This window comes from Cnephaeus nilssonii, assembly GCF_951640355.1.
Source record: "Cnephaeus nilssonii genome assembly, chromosome: 6".
Classification (NCBI taxonomy): Eukaryota; Metazoa; Chordata; class Mammalia; order Chiroptera; family Vespertilionidae; genus Cnephaeus; species Cnephaeus nilssonii.
The window spans coordinates 93,383,580-93,406,642 of NC_137077.1; the positions used below are offsets into that span (position 1 = coordinate 93,383,580).

General features: G+C 41.5%; 1 protein-coding gene across 2 annotated transcripts in view; it reads right to left on the bottom strand.

Annotated features, from left to right (window-relative positions):
* Positions 1-23,063, bottom strand: part of SPATA13 (spermatogenesis associated 13) — a 366,978-nt gene that overhangs the window by 325,629 nt on the left and 18,286 nt on the right. For both annotated transcript variants that reach the window (XM_079774091.1, XM_079774093.1), the window contains exon 2: positions 15,165-15,354. The gene's annotated coding sequence lies outside the window, so the exon portion shown is untranslated. The remainder of the gene's footprint in view (positions 1-15,164; positions 15,355-23,063) is intronic.

Genomic DNA, 23,063 nt, shown 5'->3' on the forward strand with positions numbered 1-23,063 from the left:
CATCATTATCTGAAAAGGCTGTTTAAATGCTCCTCCTTTGTCCTCCTACATATCAGTGTGAGGCCAGATTTCCTCACTTCAACTAAGACAACATACTATAGTAGGTTCAGATTCAATGCAAAAGTAGAGATGAGAATCCAGATGTCTTCTATTAAGCCAGACACTAAAGAGATTTACAAAGTTCCAAAACAATGCCACTCTTATTACTCATATTTGTTTTATTTGGGAAAATAAACCTATTTTCGTAAATATGTATTATTTATGTAATGGGATTACTACTGTGCTTTTTAAATAAAATAAGCATTTTAGAACTTCTCAATTTTATTTTTTAATTTTATAAATATTAGTCATCGAGCCCATCATAAAAGCTCTTCAAGATCCTCAGTTTTTGTGAGCAAAAAGGGGCCTGTGACCAATAAATTTGAGAACCCCTGTCTTATATGAACTAAATACAAGTCAATGACATGAGTCCCATTAGTCTTATTCTCTGGCATGTTTTTCCTCATGTCTGTTTCTTTTTTCTTCTAAGTTAGGCTGTGTGCCAGGACTCCATGCTTCTAAGGTTCCAACTCTGTTTCAAGTCTCCATGGCCAAAACTAAACCAGGTGGCTGAAGAATATCCTTTGGGGAGAGAGTGCCTGAATTGATGGAGAAGTGGACCAGAATTCCAAATCACTTTATCTATCAAGACCTGTCAGAGTTCATTCAACATTGACCAATAATGAGTGCTACAGATTCTGCAGTAAACATTAGCAAGAAACAATTGAATCCAAGCAATTTTATAGAGAATTTTGTTTCCTATGTTATATTTGGTCAGAAGCATAAAGGATATTCACTTTTTTTTTTTTTTCTGAACTCTGCCACTCTGCAGTAACTATATTAACAGGAACAGATTAGTAGGTTATATAAACAAGGTTCCCTTGGGTTTGAAATTTAGATTGTTATACTATTTACTTTTCTCCCTCTTGAGTTCCCATCTTGCCCAAGACCATAAGCCCAAGAATTTCCCAGTATCATTACAGAAATCTACACAGTCTTTTAAACAGCTGCTGAATGTTGATGGTCTCATGATTCCTTAAAGGAATTTCTCTGTGGGTTGGGGAAGTCACCATCTATGAATCAATTAAATATTGGAAGCTCATCCACAAAAATTAAAGGAATATTGTGGAATTCTCAGAATCTCGGAGTAAACTATTCCCTCTTTCATAATTAAGAACTTGGTGAGAGCAAACTCCCCATTGCCTTCTTTCAGTTTCTGTTTAATGAAAAGACTCTTCTTGGTAAATGATAAAAGTAAATGGGTGACTCCAAAAACTGCAGTACACAAGTCTCCTGATTTCACTTTCACACATTTCTCCTGGCTCTGACTTCCTAAGGTGATCACATTGGTTGAACTGTAGGGCTTTCCTTGATGTGATAGATGGAAACACAGCCAGGGCAAAGTGATTTTCTCCATTGACACACTAAGCAATACCCTAAACAGCTTCGCTTCACTCAGTGTGAGCCCACGGAGAGTACCAAGCACCCACAGCTCCTCACTGCTGCACTGGCTTCCACTGCAGGCTGGGCCAGGTATCCAGAGCCTAAAGAGCCCCATGAAACTAAAGCTGGAACCTGCTTTGTGTCCAGTTTGTGCTTAGTCCCTTCTTTCATGTCAGAGATAATTACAATACTCAACTTCTAGTCTCAGTTGAAACCAGGAAGTTAGCAGAAAACTTTGGGCCGGGGAAGGTGCCAGAAAGGCTTCTGTACACAGATCAAATTAGCATACTCATTAATGGAACTGAGTTTACCTCTGATACTATGATGATCCAGTCATTGATAATAAGAGAGGGAAAATCATGTACCCTTCTGGCCCAATAAAAAAAAAAACAAATATGAAGGAGCTGCTTTTTACATATCTCTCAAATTCACTGCTTTTAACCTTCAGTTTTATTAGATTTTTGAAATTCTATTGAGCAGTTGTGTTCAGTTTGGTGGCTTCAGACATAGTACAGAGGTTAGGTGAGTGGTCCTGCTCCCAAATGGTAAGTCAAACCCTGCGGTCCAGGGGACTTCCATTCACTACCTAACATCAAAGGACTTGCTGCAGGCCCCTAAGATCTTTTCTAAGTTAAATTAATATCTTTTCTAAGTTAAATTCATGTCTTATTTATCTACATAAAAATGTGAATTTCTTTTTATATTAGCTAACATTTCCAACCTACCCAAACTGAATCAAACAAATAAATAAGTCAAACACTGCCTGGACGGGGCTACCACAAATGTCCCAGTATTCCCAGTTTTGTTGACTCCGAAAACCAAGTTAATCTTAATGTGTCAGGCTCACTGACTCAACTCATCTGAATTGTAAGGCTGAAAATCAGACCCTGAACCTTGGTGACCCTCTAGGGCAGGGCCACCATGATATGTGACTGCATTTAGGTTTACTCCTCTTTAAAAGTTTGCTTATGTTTGGAGGCAAACTTAACTCTAAAGTGTAAAGTGATTTTGAAGTTAATCTTCTAATGAACTAGGTTTTCTCATGCTCCTGAAATTCTAATGCCTTATTTGTAAGCAAGGCCTCCCTCCATACTCTCCATTACGACAGAAATAAGCAAACAGCCTTTCCTCACAGTCAGCTGCCCCTGTGAACAAAAACAAGAGGAGATCCAAGATATTTGTAATCATTTATTGGGAAATCTCTGGCAGATGCATAGGTGGACTGATTCCAACAGCGTTCCACTTCCTTCTAGTGCCATATGAGTAATTAATTGTTAAGAAACATGCCCTGGCTGGTTTGGCTCAGTGGATAGAGCGTCGGCCTGCGGACCAAAGGGTCCCAGGTTCGATTCTGGTCAAGGGCACGTGCCTCGGTTGCAGGCTCCTCCATGGCCCAGGCCCTGGTCAGGGCACGTGCAGGAGGCAACCAATGGTTGTGATGTGTTTCTCTCACATCGATGTTTCTCTCTGTTTTTCCCTCTCTCTTCCACTCTCCCTAAAAATCAATGGAAAATTATCCTTGGGTGAGGATTAAACAAAAAAGAAACAGCAACCTCCTGAGTACTCAGCCCACAGAGGACAACCATGGATTACAAATTATCTAAAAATGGAAAAGAGTGATCTAAAGAAGCAACTTGTCTAAAAGATAGCATGTAAAGACATTACTGAGAACACCTTGGAAACCCAGAAGTCTAGCCAGGTGACTAAAGCCCATTTTTTCAGGTCTGAAATGAAAGGAAGAACTTTGCACATAGGTATGAAAAAGAGATTTTTCAATTGTTGATTGAACAGTGCTTAAGGGAGAGAGAAGAACCAAGATTATTAGCTCCTCAAGGGCAGGTCACTGTCTTATTCATCTTTGCATCATCTGCCAGTGCCTGGTATGGTGACTGTATATAGTATATACTCAGTATATATTCATCATTTGACTTGTTTTATGGCAGAAGTCTTGATTATTAGAAATAATTTTATCAGATGTTCCATAGCCTGCAGGCCATTTAATTTTCTTAGGGTATTTAATTATCCGTGTTCTAATTCAAAGTTTGCCAAGCACACGTCTGGTCACAGATGTGTTTTCCCAATGTCTTGATATCTGGAAAGGCTCTGGAGAATAGATACAAGTATTCTGGTCACTGAAATGGACTACCTTCCACAGCAAATTGATATATTGGAATTGGGTTCTATGAGATTTGTTAGCTTGGATCAGTACACTAGAGTCAGATTAACTCTACATAACCTCATATAATCAAGTATCTGAACCAGTAAACCTAAGGACAAGACCTTGGACTGTGCTAAATCCTTCAAGACACTGCTGCTGCTGAATTGCAGACCCGTTCCAGTACTAGTGCCAAAGTCATCCACCAAAGGCATTCCCCACAGACAGTAGTTATAATTGTGGCATAAATAAATAAGTAAATCACAACTAAATAAAAATAAACTTTATCACTTTTTGCTATTTTGAATGGTGAAAGGTATTGAGATATAAAAAGAATGTAGCAAATTGGGTGAAAATATAGGCTTTGGAGATTGAATAGCTAGGATTAAATTGGGTTATTACTTTGTGAATTTAAGAGAATTGTTTAACCTTCCTAAATCTCAATTTTCTCTGTGAAATTGAGATAATAATAATATCCATTTCATTAGGTTGTGAGGATTGAAAGGGATAATCTACCTAGAAATTTAAATCTTCTACAGCTGGCCATATAGTGGACTGTAGATTTAAAAACTCTCCCACCACAGATTCAATATTTTTTAAAAATGTATGGTTAAGGTAGCAAGAGGGTAAAGCATTTCTCCAAAATCAGGAATAAAGCTGTAGGATACATCTAGGGAAATAACAGATCATTGAACATTCAGCTAGCCTTGAGGCATCTTCCAGTCCTAGCTGGCCTAGAGCTTTAAATCTCAATGGAAACATGGGCAAAGATTAGGCAGGAGGAAAACCGGAGACCATCACAGAAAGGTAGGACACATGCAAGGCTATGCCCTTAGAGAAGTGTTAAACACGAGGAAAACATAAACACCCTATCCAAGCTGCAGACAAGGAAAGGTATCTGTCTTAGCTTTTAGTAGAAGGAAAAATAGTCTCCCCTGGAGCTGTCATATTTAGCAAGTAAAAATACAGGGTGAGGGGAATATATATTTGAATTTTATATAAATAACCTACTTATACTAAATTTGAATTTGACATAAAAACCTATTTATACCAAAAAAAAGTATTCATTGTTTATTTGAAATAAATTTAACTGAGCATTCTGTATTTTTATGGCAACCCTACTCCTTGAGAATCCATGGTTATTAGCCAGCCCTAACACAGAATTGGGTCCTGAATTCACATTATCTGCCAAAAAATTTGTAAGCTAAAATATTTATATTAAATAGGTCCAAAATTATATTGTCCCTAGTGCCTGGTAAAAACAAACAAAGTACTTCCTGTAAAAATGCATCTTTACATTCAAATAAATATAAGCTTACAATAAAAAACAAACAAGAAATAAAAAGAGCCACTGAGGGGGTGCGAGTAAGGGTGGAAATAATGGATCAGACTCATAAGGACTTTAGATATTGTAATTATCAGATATAGAAAATAAAGTGTTCATGTTAAGAGAAACGAAAGAGGAAATGGAAACTATAAGTAAGAAGAATTTTTTAAATGACCAGAAACATTAAAAAGCAAACTTAATAAACAGAAAAATATAATTATTAAAATGAAAAACTCAAAGCAACTGTTAAATAGAAAATTATACCTAATTGAATAAAGAATTAATGGCCTAGAAGCCAGACTCCAACACAAAGAGACAGAAAAATGTAAAGAAAACTGAAGATTGAGTAAGAACCAACAAACATTCAATTGAAATTTCATAAAGAGATAGTAAAGTGAATAAAGGAGAGGAAATTCAAATTTTTCCAAACTAGGAGTAGGTATTAATCCTCAGAATTAAGAAGCATAAAGAATACCAAGCAAGATTACTTTAAAGAAAAATGTATTCCTAGACACATTACTAAAAAAACTGAAGAATGCCAAAGGCAAAGAAAAAATTTAAAAGCAGCTAAAGAAAAAAAAAAGAGAAATATTATTATTTTATACCTAATTAGACACTCATCATACTTCACAACTGCAACCATGGAAGTCAGAAGAATATTATCTCTAAAGTACTAGGAGAAACATAACTATCAATCTAGAATTATGCACCCAACAAAAGTATCTTTCAAAAATGATGGCAAGAAAAAAATTAAAGTTAAAATTTTAAAAGGGAGCATTTGAAATCTTGCTTTCCAGCATATGTCATCAGTTTGGCTCAAATAAACTAATAAAAATTTAAAAAGAAAAAGAAAAAAGAATGATGGCCAAAAAATAGACATAATCTGATAAATAGATACAATCAGGTAAATTGGGAGCAGTATAACAACAAGAGACCCTCTCTAAAAGACTTGGAAGAATTTACTACAGTACGGAAAAAAAAAGTCCAAATTAAAAAAAAAAAAAAAAAGATGAGCAAAGAAAGTGGTAACTATGTGAATAAATCCAAACAAACATTAATAGTATAATGTAATAATAATAGTCTAACTTGTGATGTTTAAAAACAAAACAAATAGTCCCGGGTCCGGGTGAGGCCGTGGGCCCCAGGATCCGGGTGAGCCTGCCCCCGGGTCCGGGTGAGGCCGTGGGCCCCTGGATCCGGGTGAGCCTGGGTCCCGGGTCCGGGTGTGGCCGTGGGCCTCTGGATCCGGGTGAGCCTGGCCCCCGGGTCCGGGTGAGGCCGTGGGCCCCTGGATCCGGGTGAGCCTGGCCCCGGGTCTGGGTGAGGACGTGGACCCCTGGATCCGGGTGAGCCTGGCCCCCGGGTCCGGGTGAGGCCGTGGGCCCCTGGATCCGGGTGAGCCTGGCCCCGGGTCCGGGTGAGGCCGTGGGCCCCTGGATCCGGGTGAACCTGGCCCCGGGTCCGGGTGAGGCCGTGGGCCCCTGGATCCGGGTGAAGCCATGCCCCTGGGTCCGGCCGAGACCAAACCAGAGGGAGTCGGACCTGCATTACCACCATTTGTCCACCATCCAGAGCTGAGGGGTCAGTGCCGACATGTACTCATAAGGAACTGGTGGACATTGATATTGGGTCTCAAAAGAACTGTGGGTCCAGAAAGAAACTCACTACAGACTGATTCATTTGCCTGTCAGCATAACTATTATTGCTCGTCGCACATTCAATTCTTATAAGTATATCTCTAGTGACACATGATTTCGCACATCTAGGGGAAATGATGAACAACATGGACTGATGAACAAGAACAGAACCAGAAACAAGGAGGCATCGATCGGACTATCGGGCCTCAGAGGGAGGATAGGGGAGGGTGGGGGGAGAAGGGAGAGATCAACCAAAGGTCTTGTGTGCATGCATAAGAGCCTAACCAATGGTTAAGTTCAACAGGGGGTTGGGGCATCCATGGGGAGGGGTGTGGGATGGGAATGGGGGGATGAGGACAAATATGTGACACCTTAATCAATAAAGAAATTAAAAAAATAAATAAATAAATAAATAAAAAACCAAATAATATTTACTAAAGCACATATTAGACAATAAATCAGATCTCAAAAAAATTTTTTAAATTGATATCAAAATGATCATGTTTTCTGACCACAATGTAACTAAGTAAAAAATCAATTTTTAAATAATTTATACATCTAGAAATTATTTTTAAAATTTAAATAATTCATGAATCAAACAATAAGGATAATAGAAATTAGAAACAACTAAAACTGAATAATAACAAAAATACTTTTTATCAGTGTTTAGGTGTCAACAGCTAAATGATATTTAAGAAGTTGAGGAAAAGAAGAGAAAGAGAAAGGAGAAGGTGGGGAGAGCACTTATCTAAGTGTTTACTCAGCACCAGGTATTATTCTAAGTTCCTTACATATTAATTTATTAAATCTTCCCAACAACTCTATGCTACTATTATCGCCCACATTCTAAGGATATGAAACTAAAGCACAGAGAAGTTAAGTTACCTGACCAAGGCCACGTAGCCAGAAAGAGGCTTAATTGCTTACAATTATTAATGAACTGGGCATTAACACATAAAAATAAAAAAAGGAACCCACCCGGCCTGCATGGCTCAGTGGTTGAGTGTTGACCTATGAACCAGGAAGTCACAATTCGATTCCCAATCTGGGCACATGTCAGGGTTGTGGGCTTGATCCCCAGTGTGGAGCATGCAGAAGGCAGCTGATCAATGATTCTCTCTCATCATTGATGTTTCTGTTGCTTTCTCCTTCTCCCTTCCTCTCTGAAATACACACACACACATATATCCAATAAACTCAAGAATGTAGAAAAGAGGAAATAAGATCAGACCTAAATTAATAAAATAGAAAACAAAGACACAACATAGAAATAACAAAGTTGAAAGTTGATTCTTTGAAAAATACTAATAAAATTAATAAATCTCTAGCAAGATTTAAATCAAGAAAAATAGGCAAAACAAAATATCAGGAAGGAAAAATAATGTGACAGTAGTAATGTAACACAGATCTAAAAGATAAGACTATATTATAATCAATTTTGGACTATGTATTGGAACACAAACAAAATACACACATTCTTATAAAAATAATAGAAAATTTATTTTAAAAGAAACAGAATACCGCCCGGCCAGTGGCTGAGCATTGACCTGGGAACCAAGAGTTTGCCGTTGGATTCCTGGCCAGAGCACATGCCCAGGTTACAGGCTCGATCCCCAATGTGGGGCATGCAGGAGGCAGCCAATCAATGATTCTCTCTCATCATTGATGTTTCTGTCTCTCTCTCTCCTTTCTTCTCTGAAAAAAAGAAAGAAAGAAAGAAAGAAAGAAAGAAAGAAAGAAAGAAAGAAAGAAAGAAAGAAAGAAAGAAAGAAAGAAAGAAAGGAAGGAAGAAAAAAAAAGGAACAGAATACTCACAACCATTAGAAAAAGTAAATCAGTCATTCCAAGTCAATTTCTACATAGTTTTATAAGACACTTTACCAAACATTTAAGGATAAAATAATTCCATCTTACCCAAACTCGATCTATCTTTTGATAAAAGACAGGTGTGCAATCATGAAGTAACATGCGGGAAACTTCAGGTATTTACTGTATGGCACCTAGGAAGCACTAGTACCTAATAACAGGAATAACAGTTGTTGTATCCACTGTTTTAAGGAAGTCACCAGAAGGTCCCTAGTGGCATGGGGCTTAGAGGTATCTAACACTTTATAGGTAGGGTCCTCCTCATGTCTGTGGCTAGTCTTGTGACTGCCACAGCTGGAGAATGCAGGGATACTTCTTCTTTAACCAGTAGCATGATTTGTCTTGATCGCTTCATTCTTCTCATTAATCCATCCATCCACTCATTCACTCAATAAGTATTTTTAAAAATATATTTTATTGATTTTTTACAGAGAGGAAGGGAGAGGGATAGAGAGCTAGAAACATCGATGAGAGAGAAACATCAATCAGCTGCCTCCTGCATACCCCCTACTGGGGATGTGCCCGCAACCAAGGTACATGCCCTTGACCGGAATCAAACCTGGGACCTTTCAGTCCGCAGGCCGACACTCTATCCACTGAGCCAAACCGGCTAGGGCCACTCAATAAGTATTTAAGTACCTATCAAGGTCTGGAAATCTTCATACTTCATTTTTCTTTCAAAGTCCTAGAAGTGTGCAAAATCTTAGGACAACAAATGGGTCATCAAATTACAGAAACCTGGATGGAGTCCAGCCCCAGGTCTATCTGATCACTCTCCCTTAGCCACCCTCCCACCAATGTGTGTGGAACTGGATTGCTCTCAATGAGAACTCAACTCTGATTCATAAAGTTCTATGGCACACGATTCAGAAACCTCCCAGCACGCTGGCAGTTTTGATCCCTTCAATTCTGGTTATCAAAGCTCACAACTCCCATATACCAACATGGGCTGACTTCACTACAGATATTGGGGAATGATAGTGTGAACTGGCTCTGATATTAGAAAGGGTCTATGTAGTTCCTAATGCTGCTGTAACCAATCACCACACAGTGGACTGAAAACACAGATTTATTACCTGCAGCTCTGCAGGCCCAAAGCCCAGCAGGGGGCTTCCTGGGTAAAACCCGGGTGTCAGCAGGACGCAGTCCTTTCCGGAGGAGACTCCATTTCCTTGCCTTTCCCCTATTCCTGGGATCCTGGCCCCTCCTCCACCGTCAAAGCCAGCTCCTCATATCCCGTCACTCTGACCCACTCTTCTGCCTCCCTCTTCCCACTTTTAAGGACCCTGGTAATTTCACTGGATGCACAGAATAATCCCGCCTCATCTCCTTGTTTTGGGATCAGTTGATAAATTCTCTTAATTCCTCTTTGCCATATAAAGTAATATGTTCACATGTTCCAGGATTAGGACATGAACATTGGAGGGTGGGGAGGATTCTACCTATTGTACTATGAAACATTCCTCATTATTCCCTAATTTTATCTTTAAATTAGCTATTTAAAAAGCATAGTATCAGGATCATGTCATCTCTACTCTCCAGAGAAATTAATTTCCAGAAAGCCACGTGGACCACAGTGCTGCCCACACTGGCTTCCAGAAAACTCAGAGCTAAATCCATCCCACTTCCTGTAGTAGTTTCTGTTTTGTTTTAGCTTTAAATAAAGTTACCTCAAGTACTCTAAGAAGTAGTCATTTCTGTCTGAGTAAGCATAATAAAAGCATCTAACTTTAATTATTTTTAAAAGAAGATCATTTAGAACTATTTTTGAACATTTTTCAAATGCTTTATCAGGTTCAGAGTACTATAATTTAAAAATATTAAGATTTTCTAGGAACTTATGCCTGGTATGTACTCAATAGATATTTGGTGCATAATGCACAGCGATGGCTGTAGTATTTTATGTAAATCTAGACCCACTGATCTAGACACTACGAGGATGTTCTCGGAGTTTGAGGCCTCACACTGTCAGAGGTGGTAGAGGAAACCATAGCCAGTAGAGGATGTGCTTCCCACTCCCACTTCTGCAATTACAGGGAGTAGGGGGGTCCTTTGGCCAGACTTTGATTTTCAAAGCAATTAGGTGCAAGTAAGTCCTCCAGCATTTAGGCAGGATTCCAATGCAGCCAAACCTGCAGGATTCCACCTGACCTTCTCTCAATCACCTTTATGCAACCATGCACAAGCAGCCCAGGTGCTTCAGGGTTCTCCAAACTGCCTTAGGCCACTGTGCTCTGCGTTTAGAGCACTTCCCCAACTCCATCTGTCACACTCCCAGAGTCCTCCATTTCCATTCTTAAATGTCACCTCCTCCACCCTGCCTTTCCCAGTGCCATCTCTCTCTTTGGAAACTCCAAAGTATTTTGTCTTTTTCCTTATGGTGCTTATGTGTTATGTCTATTTTGTAATGCAAATGTACATACACACATACATACATACATGTTTATGGGCCATAGGTGTTATTTATCTTTATATCCCCTGTTAGAAGAAAAAGACTTGTAAATAATACGCACTCAAATGTATTCATTGAATTTAACTACAGTATCTCTTAGTTATATGCATAACTTCTGTTGGAATAGAAGTAAAAACCTACGCTACTGCTTATCACATTGCATTATATTTTATAGGCCAGATTATCTAAATAGTTTACCCAAAGGTTTGTTGAAATTAAAATGCATTTATTTCAAGATTCAACAGCTCCCTCTCATGGTCTCAGAGGGAAATTGGACTTACTGGCTATAAAGCGTTAAGAGTCAAACCAGAATTTCAATTTATTTTAGAACTTAAATTTGAAGTGGTTCTGAATCAATTTTAGTTTTGATGTTATGAGTTATATATCACTAAATGATAAATCTTATTTTGTGTCATGTTTATGCCAAGAATAAAAATAAGCAGTTATGTGAAATTTAGGTCAATGGTTTCCATCTCAAATGACTGTAAAACTATTTTTTAAATGTATTAATATATTTTAACTGAAATGTTAAGATATTTGATTAAGGTTAAAAAGTAAGTTTTCAAAAAGTCACATATTTTTGCAGTGCATGAGAGTGAATATATCTGGGAACTCAGTGACAATATATAGTTAGTATACATTTTTGTTTTTTTCATAATTTGGAACAACAGCATTGTTAGGGGCAGAAATAGAATAGTAGGGACTAGCTGTGGTTATAAAAAATATTAATTATGCTCTGTTAACTGTGATTGTTCTGTTCTGATTAAAGAAGCATATTCTGACTTGGCTGGGAGTTGTACGCCCTGGGACATGGGAGTTAACCTCAGAATGTGGCCCATTCTCCTAATCGGAGAACTGCCTACCATCATGGAAAAATTAACAACCATGTTGCCAAAACAATGGAGTCCCAAAGGCACCCGCCCTTTGTGACCTCTCAGCCCACATTGCCTGTAACCTGTAACCATTATACCTTGCCTGCCTCCCTATGTTTGTAATTCCTACTTTCCCATGTAATCTTTGTCCTTCTACCCAATATAAGCAGCTGGCTTATGGGGAGGGGTAGAACAGATTTTCATTGATGACCTGCTGCCCTCCCATACTGCCGGCTTTATTGGAATAAACACTCATACATAATTCAACCCTATCTCTGCTGTATTGGCTCAAATAGTGACAGGCAGCCCAGACCCATTCATTGTCGGTTTCACAATTACAGACAAGTTAAAAAGTTCAAGCATTTTAACTATACAATCAAAGGCTCAAGTTTGAAATGGAACAATTTAAAACAAGAAACAAAGTAAATGTCCACAACATTAAACCCAAAAGTATAGCTCTTAATGAGGTCCAAATTTCTTAAGTCACCAGGACTATGGTTGGGAGTTTCATGCCAACAGGGAAAAACTGTCTGAAGGAGGTCAAGTTCTGACTATTGGTGGCTTTCCGTGCTCTGAGGTGGGCTTCCTAAGGGAGCAGCTGGAGTCAGCTCATTGCACAGTGAGGGCTTAGGCTTCAATAAAGTGTCTGAATTCTGACACAAGAAAAGATTTCTGGCTGGTCAGAAGACTCTGTAGAAGGACTCCAGGGATAAGTGGGAGCAAAGGGGATCTTAACCTCCGCCATTGGCTCATTGGCTCCAGGAGGGCAAGAAAAGAGGCAGTACAGACATCTATACCTGCAGTTGTTAACCCCACCTCATTTGGAAAAATAAAAAGTCTATTTAGACTACAGCTGAGGAACTGCTGTGCAGGAGTTGACCCTGACTTGCAGGACTTGCTTCAGTGGGGTTTTAGTGCTCACCAAGTCTGCCCCTTGAGTGTGTCGCTTGTGGAGATGGTAGGGTTGTAATCCAGTGTGATCTGAAGCTGTCCACCAGGTGCACTGGCTCTGGGCCCTACCTGAAGGTACAAGGTCAGCCATCTCCTGTGCCCTGCCTGGGGCCACCTGGTACAAGCTCCAGAGCGATCTGCAGATAGCTGCTACTTGTACTGGGCTCCCATAAGACTGTCAACGGATTTCTCAACAGAAACTTTGCAGGCCACAACGGATTTCTCAACAGAAACTTTGCAGGCCACAAGGGAGTGGCAAGAAATATTCAAAGTGGTGAAAAGCACTGGCCTACAACCAAGATTACTCTACCCAGCAAAACTATCATTTAGAATCAAAGGACAGATAAAGAGCTTTCCAGACAAGAAGTTGAAAGAGTTCATCACCACCAAATCAGTATTATATGAAATGTTAAAGGGTCTTCTTTAAGAAGAAAGGGGGGGGGGACAGATAAAAAGTATGAACAATAAAATAGCAAAAATACATATCAACAATTGAATTAAAATAAATAAATAAACAAACAAGCAGAACAGAAACAATAGATCATAGATACAGAGAAGGTTTTGATGGTTGCCAGATGGGAGGGGGATTGTGAATGGGTGAAAAAAGGTGGAGAGATTAAGAAGACAAATTGGTTGTTACAGAACAGTTATAGGTATGTAAAGTAAAGCATAGAGAATATAGTCAATAATATTCTAATAACCATGTACAGTGTCAGATGGGTACAAGATTTATCAGGATGATCATTTAGTAAGCTATATAATGTCTAATCACTGGAGTCTACACCAAAAACTAATAGAATGTTGTATGTCAACTATAAATTAAAAACAAAAGGTTATTTTTTTAATAGTCTATTTAGTAGAGGCTTTTCCTGTCTATAGAATGCCTTCTTCCCCTTCAACTTCCATTGCTGCATAACTTCTATTTAAGCTGCCTAGGATTCCAACAGCTATTTCCAAACATCTATGGAGTTTTCCTCCTCTAGTTGTGTTTTTAAATGAAATCTGTCCTCAGAGAAGCATTTTCATTAATGATATGGATTCTAATTGTAAAGGATGCACAAGTGAAAAAAGAGAATAAGCTATTTGATAAATTTGATAACCATTGTGCACATGTGCTTAAAAGTATATTAAATATATAAATTATTGCTACATAAAAGATTTTTAAATAATGAGTTTACCAAAAAGCAAAACAAAACAAAAAAACATGTAAAATTGATTTTCTACTACTATCTAATTTGTAGTGATTAGATATTATGTTATAAAAACACATATTGTTTTTCTCATAAAAATCATATGGCTTCCAGACTCTTCTTTTTTAGAAACACACTCAGTTTGCCTAATTATCACTCAAACTGTAAATATATCCATTGAACTCCACCCATTAAGAGATCCCTAAGTTTTCTTCTTCATCATAAATATTAAAAACAGTATTAAAAAGACCAGGTAAGTTTTAATAGTTTATCATAATACCTTTTCACTAAATGATTTTGAAGATATAAAGATATGTGACAGCCCATCACTTAAATATGCAAAACTTTGGAACCCAAATGTCATTAAGTGATTTTTCCACGAATACAGACCACTAAATTTTTTTTAAATACATCAAGTAAGCAAAATATAGGAAAATAGCCTCTTTATTTCAGGTCAATAGTATATGGCAAATGAATGTCAATGTCAAAGAAGGTCTATGGTATACCAAATCAATTCATAATCCTCTTTTTGAACTTAAACAAGCCAGCCAAACACATGGTTAATAAGCTGTACTTCACTTATCATCAATGACTATTAATGGATACACCTCTTTGGGTTTCTGGCACGTACATGTAATCTCAAGCTTAAATTCCTAAATTTTGCATTGTCTAGCTCTATTAAAGCTGTCCATAAACTGTCATCCACTTTAGTTGGAGAATAAGGAATCAAAGACTATTTTATTCAATGCTTAAATACCTTCTGTAGACTCTTTACTGGTTAATCTTTAGTTAGGCCCAGTAAGTAAATCATGGCTGTAGATAATGCTAAAATGAATAAAAGTATCTTCTGCAACATTTTTCTCTATCCATCAGAAAAGACATTTTGACCTCACAGCTGTGAAGTGTGGTTGGTAATACAATTTAATTTATAACAGGACATAAATGTCAGATACACATATATGTATATGAAATGTGTTAAACCCTAACCTTATATTTATCCAATAAATAAACAAACTCAAAACACTCCCAGGGTTTTATCACAAAAAATCTTTAAAATATCAGAATCTCATGTCTGGTTTTCCATTGGTGTGAGTTGACTGATTTGCATTTGTTTCCAAAATAAAATCATTCTCAAATTTGCTTACAAATGGTAGGCCCCAATAGTAAAATATTTAGTGGCAATACTGCAGATGAATAAATTTCACTTAAAATTATGGTAAGAGGAGGCTTACCTTCAAAAAGGAAGTTGTCACCCAAAGGGCCTGACAGAAGGTATATCTTGAAAGTCAAGAAAAGCATGACGCTATCAGTCTGAGAATCCAAGTAGGACTGACAGAGAATCCAAGTGGGGTAGGAGAGGAGAGGGAGGGCTGCAAGCTCTTCTTACCAGGCCTGGAGCACCGGCACTCTTGAGGACAGATTCTAGAAAGGAAAAAAAAGGATGCGCTATTAGTGCACAGACCTATAAAAGCAGGCTTTTGCAGTTAACTTAGAACATCAGATAGAGTTCAATATAGAGTGTGTGTGTGTGTGTGTGTGTGTGTGTGTGTGTGTGTGTGTATTCAGTTTTAATAACACTCAGAAAATTATGTATTCTACCAGCAAATTTGGATCAAACTTTAGCCCCAAGGCTATGGCTATGTATTTTATTACTTAACCCTGGTTAAGTGCATGGGTCTCTAAAGTCAGACTATATTGGGTCAAATCCTGGTCCCCCGTTTTTTTTGCATGACCCAGGGAAGTAATTTAATTCCCCTGCAGCTAACAACAGAATTGTTGTGAGAATTAAAAGGGTTGATGTATGGAAAGGGCTTAAAGTAATGCCTTGCACCTTGTAAGCATATGTAAATGTATGTTGTTTATAATATTTGATGCCCATCTCATAGGGGTTTTTTGAGGATTAAATAAAATAACACACATGAATTACTAATTCTGCTGATTTTTCAGAGAGTAATTTTTAGGGCAAAAAGAAGCTGAGTAACTCTCAGTTCATAGGGAACCAGGGAGCAAGTGGTGGTAAGGAATGGAAGCAGTGGGTACGGATCACACCTTCAAAACTTTTTTTGGGGAAAAGGTAAATTAAAGAGAAATAAGACTTTGAAGGATTTACGAGGTCAAGGAAATATACTTTTCAGTGTAACTAGGACTTAAGCTTTTTGTAGATATCTTGTCCCCATTCTCAGAACAGGTGGAACCCCGGGCACGTCCCTGAACCATATCCCAGGGAGTAGGACAAGATACATGGGCTGGCCATGTGCTGCAGAGCCCAGAGCTGAGAGGCTGAGAGGAAAACGGAGCAGCAATTTGGACAGCTGCCAATCCGAAGAGGTCAGGCGGAGGAAGAAGAGCCAGGCAGAAGGAATGGGACGCCTTGGAACTTAAACATGAGAGAGTTCCACCCAATAAGTGGGAAGTGAGACCTGGCGAAATCCTTGTGGGAAAGAGCACAGGACACAAACAGTGTGAATGGGGCGAGAACATTACGTGCACTGAGTGCTTCTTAGAAAACTGGCTCACACCCCTTTCAGTAGGTGGATAGGGTTGAGGGTTCTCCGGGTTTGCCCTGTGACCTTGTGCTGCTCTCCCGCTCTGGCTCTGGGCTCAGACGTGTGGGCTGTTGCCGATGGGGCACTGGCAAATGGGAGACGGCAGAGGCTTGGAAAGCTCTTGCACAATGTGGACTTGTTGCCTTCCCCCTCTGTCAGCCCACTGAGAACATGTCTGGGATGGCCTGCCGGATGAGACACACCTGGCCCAGTTACACCATCACCCCAGCTGATAGCCTGGGTGCTGGCTATGAGAGTGAGCCCAGTAGAGACCAGAACCCCCCCACCCCATCAAGCCCAATGAATTCCCTAACCTGTAGGCTCATGAGCTACATACATGCTTATTATCTTGAGCCACAAGGCTTTGGGGTGGTTTGTTATGTGGCATAAGTGTGGGACTAGGTGACTGACAGTGCCTATGACTGCTGGGCAGCTATGGTAATTACTCCGCTTGAAAACTAAAGCTCCTCCCGCCGTAACTCTGGTTGTGGGGCTGGTTATAGGAGACAATAGGGCAAACTCTAAGAGCTCATCCTGGCAGAGAAAGATTAACCAGGGGATCTACTAAGATTGGAGGGCCACGGCCTTGATCTCTTGGCCAACTTGAAGGATGACCAAATGGGAAGCCTGTCAGAATTTCCCTCATGGACGTCATTCTCACTCTGTAGAGCCAGTAGGTGTAACCTTTGTATCAAGCCTAGTCACACTGGAAGATACTGTAAAGGGCTCCTCCAGATACTGACCCGCAGGGAGCATCTGAAGCCAATGACCTGCCCAAGGTCAACCTTGACAATAGCTTAGTTTTGTTCATGAACCGCCCTGTGCCTCCAAGTCTAAAAGTGTTCTTGGTCTTAGAGCAAAAAGTTCTCTGCTCTGGAGTGGTCCATAGACCCCTTTGCCAGGGTCAGAGGGTCTGGCTATGACACAGGGTGGAGGTTGCAAGATTTTGAAGCAGTTGACTGAAACCTGTTCAAGCCTTTCAATAGAGGCCAGTTACACACTTGGCTTCTTGGCAGTGAGTATGCCAGTGACAGGGCGACTACACCTTCTCTGTGAGCCCAGCAGCAAGTTTGATTTACAGACACAATGGTGGGTAGGCAAGATGAGGTCCTGTCCCAGGAAATCTCACCATCTGGATGCAGGAGTAAGTGGGCAGTGAAGTTGTCACTATAAATGTATGAATAAGGGCAAAGAAGCCCAGGTATGCCACCTGGTCTGAGAGTTCTGAGCCTGCGAGCTTAAAAAGACCGGGGTTTCACAGCCTCTGGCCAGTTCATCCCCCAGGATCTCCCTGAGGCCTTCCCAGGTCTGCTATGCAAGGAGGGCCAGCCCTCAAGCTCCAGGCCATCCACATCACTCTGGGCCAGGGCCTGCAGTTGCCATCATTGGCTGCCAGACTAGGACTGTGAGATGCAGACCGACAGCTGGTTGGCCAGAGGAGGAAGCCACATGCCGGTATGTTCCCTGCCAGGCAGGATGCTGGAGACTCAGCGGGCTCTGCTCCCCTGTATAGTTAGAGCCACACCTGAAGAAGAAAGCAAGTTAGGGTCAGTTCCTTGTTGGCAAATCTAAGGGTCCTGGTGCCACTGGGTGTGCTGGCATAGTCTGCCAGCTGCATGTGCATCCCCACAGCTCAAGGGCACTGCCCCGCCTGGGCACAGACAGCAGTGGAATGGTCCTAGAACTCTCCTATGGCTCAGGCCTCTGTCCTCACCAGCATCTATACTCTCAGGCACTGGCTGCAGGGCCAGGCTCCAGGCTGGGACTCTCAGGAAATCCTGAGTGGTTCACATCATTTGGGCTCAGAGCAACTGATGATCAAGTTGGCTTTGGCTCAGAAAAGGGGAGAAGACAAATTCCTAGATCCAAGTGCTCTGGAGTTATGCTCATTTCTCTTTGCGGGGGACAGCTGGGATCCTCGAGTGCTGATTGAGGCTGAGGGCAGCACCCCTGAAAGATGGGCCCAGCCTAGAGCTGAAGCCCACCTGACCTCCTGCAGAGGCTGGCACTGTGGGGAGGGGCCACAGCTGATCAGTCAGGCCAGGAGAGAAACTAAAATCAAGGTCTCAGAGAGGTCAGCCACCTGGAGAGTGCAGACACATCACAGCAGCATGGAAACCGAGAAAAAGACAAAAGGGAAAGTGGAAGGTGGAGAGGGAAGGCCAGGCTGGGGAACTTTCTATAGGAAAAGCCAATGTGCTTTGTCCCTTAAGACCTCAGGCACGGGCACAGCATTCAGGCACCACTGGCGTAGGAGACATTAGCCAGTGGAGGGGAAAGAGGGAAGAGATGGTGGATGGATATAAATATTTGTGGAAGGAAGAGAGGGAAGGAGAGAGGAAGTGGGTCATGGGAGAAAGAGCAGATCCGATTCAGGTCTCAGGTGGAACAGCTTCCCAGGCAGAGGATAGGGACCAGGGATAGTGGGGAAGGTGGCCCTGCTGGACCAGAGGACCCAGAGAAGAGAGAGCAAGAGACCAACAGGACAATGACGCTTCAGCTCTTGCCTGCATGTTGGTAATGTCTATGATCCACCAGACTACATTGTCAGCTGCTAATGAAACCAGAAGCAGAGTTCAGGTTGGGAGAGCGAGCTGGCTCCCACTCTGCCCTCAGCAGGGCCTGGCCCAGGTCACTGGCACCTGCAGCAAGAAGGAAACTCAGCACTCAGATCACACTGCTCTGAGCAGCAGAGCGCTCACCTGGTTCATTGTCCTAACTGCCCTTGAGCTGCCGGCTGCTCCCAGAAACCACATGACTTCTGCATTCCGTTCCAGGAGCAGCCTCCACCTACTGGGTCCCATCACTGGCTTTTTGCCACTTTCCCCCCACTTTTTGGCCAACTAGGTTCTGGGAGCTGTCAAGTTCTTTCAGCTGGAGGCAGGAAGACTTTTTCATAGACAGAGGCCCTCTGGGGTGTGTGAGGTGGGAGCATGCGGGGTGGGGAAGGCAGGACTCGGAGCGCTGGGAGGCCGTCCAGGTTGGACTCCTCTGCTCACTCAGGCTGATATCCTGGACGTCAGTGTCCCTGCTTTCATATTAAGGACAGCTTTGTGCCAGTGTCCTCCAGCAATGTTCTCTCTCCCTTGTTCTTTCCTTTCTTGATAATCTCTCTTTCCTTCTCCTCTCCTGCCCCCCACCCCAGCTTTCTTGGAAGGCACCACCAGTGGGTCCTCCAATAAAGAGATGAGGAGGAGATCTAGGAGGACAAACCTCTGTCACGGCTGCCAATGCTGCCACTTGTTCTGCAATACAAGGCCAAGTGCAACGTGGGGCCCGGCCAGGGGCACCGAGGAGCAAGGAGCCAAGGCTTTGCTTCTCTCTCTCTCTCTCTCTCTCTCTCTCTCTCTCTCTCTCTCTCTCACACACACACACACACACACACACACACACACACACAAGAAAAACTGTAAGGCCCCTCAAACCACACACTTAATTCCCTTAAGATTTACAAATAACCAGATCTGATCATTGAGAGCTTTGGGTTGTTTAACTACTCCTGCTTGGTATACAATAAAGATCAACCAGAGAGAAAATGGTGCAGCCACACTTTCTCTCATTGAGAGCCCAGAAGGGCTGAAGAGAAGAAGTCTGGAGTAATGACCTCTCCGTGGGCTTACTCGTCTTATCAACCTTAACCTTGCAGGGTTGGGGATGAAGAGCCGCTACTTCAGCTTCCTGTTTTGTGGGGCAGGCCTTTGGCTGCAGCTCCACCTCTTTCCCCAGAAAGTCCTGGTGCGCTTTCTGGAGGCGGCATGTGCACACACAATGATAATAATAAAGGATAAAGTAAGTCTTATTATGTATCAAGCACATATTATATATCATTTATTTCTCACAATGACACATGAAAGATAAGTAGTACCATTACTCCTAAATTTAAGTGAAAATCCCCAAGCCTTAGCAGTAACTTTCCCAATCACATAGCAAGGGGCAGGGTTTTAACCCTAGCCATCAGTCACCCAGGGCTCCAGGTACTAACCGCAGATATAAGGGGCCACACACATGCAGCCAGCTCCCTCCCCACAGGCAAGCTCTGACCCCAGCCGCTCCAGGAAAGACCTGAGAAAGCAGACCAGCCTGTCTTTCTTCCCCTTCCCAGAGAAGGGGCCACTCAACTAAAGTGTATGCAACGCGTCTCTGAGCCGGCTCTGTGCTCAGTGTTTCAGGGGACACCCAGGTGACCAGACAGAGGCCCTTGAGATGCTGTACAGCAGGGTAAGATATCAACCGTATGACCACAAAACCAGCTAGAAAGCGATTAGTCTTAAGAGGCACAGCTAGGAGTGGAGGCAGGAAAGGCTTAGGGGATCATGGAAGGCTTTGTAAGGAGCTGGTATTTGAATGGGATCTGTGAGGAAGGGGGGCTTGGGTCATGTAAGGGCAGGGTGTGGCGAACACGAGGAGAGGCTGGTCTATACAGCAGAACAGAGGGAGAGGCAGCTTTATGTTTATCACAAAGCAAGAGCACCTTTTCCTCACCAGCTTCCATTCACACTAAGAACAAATCCACAACCCTTACTGTGCGCTCCTAAGGCAGAATAAATAGTGGGAGGAGCTTGGGCCAGTCTGGGCGCTCTCCTGGAGCCACCCCTTGCCAGCAATGTGACTGAGGCCCAGGTCGCTGAGACTCACTTCCTCAGCTCTGCAATGGATGGCAGTTGTCCACAGGCCATGGGATCATTGTGAAGATTCAACATTCTAGTCCATGTGAAGTGCTGAGGTCAGCCCCTCACAGTCACTGCTCCATAAACCGCACTGCTATTATCATTACCACTAATAGTAGCAGCAGTGTTACTACAGGGCCTGCCTGGTCTGGCGTCTGCCAGAGCTTCTGCCCCACATTCTGCCCGATGCCCCCTCAGATTGCTGGGCTCTATTCTGGCCTTCTTTCGGTTCCTTCATGTAATACCACAGGTGACATGGGAACATGCTGGGAACGAGGTTGCCATGTGGTTGTCTAAAACTGTCACTTGTTGTGCAATACTTGAGGATGCTGTGAAGGCCCGGCTCAGGAATTATGCATCTCCTAAAGACTTAAAGGTTGTGGCTCATAGACATGCTGGGCACAGGAACATTATTATTAAAGGAAATAACTTCTAACGAGTGCTAATATTAAAACTTAACCTCCATATCCTCACAGATGTACTTCACTATGTCAATTATTAATTTCTCACTTAATCATAGAATGATGGATGGTTGCTTGCTGTATTTGCTCTGCAGTTCACACTGAAAACCAAAGGAATGTAATAGGTACCTACAGCCTCTTCCAACTCAATATCTTCTATCCAGAAGTATGGGTCCAAGTATGGATAATTGTGTAGTGAAACAGGTGATGCTCATGCAGGAAATAGTGTGCTGTATTTTGGAAGGTCAACTCTAAAGGTCAAGGGAGTGGAAGTCTTTATTAAGGAGGGAAGAATGTCAGCTATGCTGCTGTGTGCAGAAAGGGAAATGTACTCCTCCATTGACAAAAATGCTGAGGCTGCCTCTTGAGCCTCGGATCCAACTTTTCTGGCATGTTGGCAAATCCAAAAGAATGTGCATTCTTTGGGAAATGTCTTTCTACATTTTGAGTGCACTCAGACCCCTTTACATGACGTTTATCAGCTGTTCTTCTTCATGAACTAAAATCTTTCCTGTCCCTCTCCTTCACCCCACCCCCAACACCAACAATGAGTAAAATACCCAAATTCATTCCTTCATGAGGAAAGAAAGCTATACAGTTGCACCTCTTCATCCATTTTCCCTATTTCCCAAGCATCCTTAAAATTACTGTTTTCACTTTATATCTGCATAAACTAAGTCTCCCACACTTAAATCTCAGTCCCTGCCCCTCAACTAACTGCTCAGCACTCGAGAGCCTCTCGGTGAACTGCTCCTAAGGTCTCACTCACCGGGCAGCTTTCCAGTTTGTCTGAAGTCCCTGCCTCTAGCCTCTTAGGAACAAGGTTTCATCCGTCCAGGTTTATTACACATTGTAAAAATGTAAGAATGAAAACAATTTTGAAATGTGAGCATTATATATAAGTTGACAAAGAACAGAATTCCTTTTCAATTAAATGCTAATGTCAACTTCCAGCATTTAATTCCTTCCCTAGAGATGCAGAAAAAACAGTCCTTTTAAAATAAGAACTCTTGAAATATTTACTTTGAGAAAATCTTAGAGCTTTTGAAATGGAAAGAAAGTTGGCAAAGATAATTTATATGTTAGTAAAAAGTAGTGGTATAGAAGGAATCTGTAGATGTATTTTCAAACATAGCAATTAATTCCTTTGATTTATTCTCACATACAGTAGATCATAAGCATATTAGAGAAACTAAATTCAGGAGATGAGCTTTAAGTTTTCGCTGGGAATCTGATGGTGGGTAGGGGTTTAGTCTAATTTGGGGGGTCTCTTGGCAAGGGGAATTTTGTTATCTAAGTGCCCTTTTCATTTATAATTGGCTTTATCACACTGTGCACTCTCTGGCAGTTTACATGGGATAATGTGACTGGACATAATTTGGGATGATAAATAGTATGGAAAGTAAATATTCAGCCCTGTGTCACAGAGTACGGCTCTTGGCACTGCTGTAACTGAT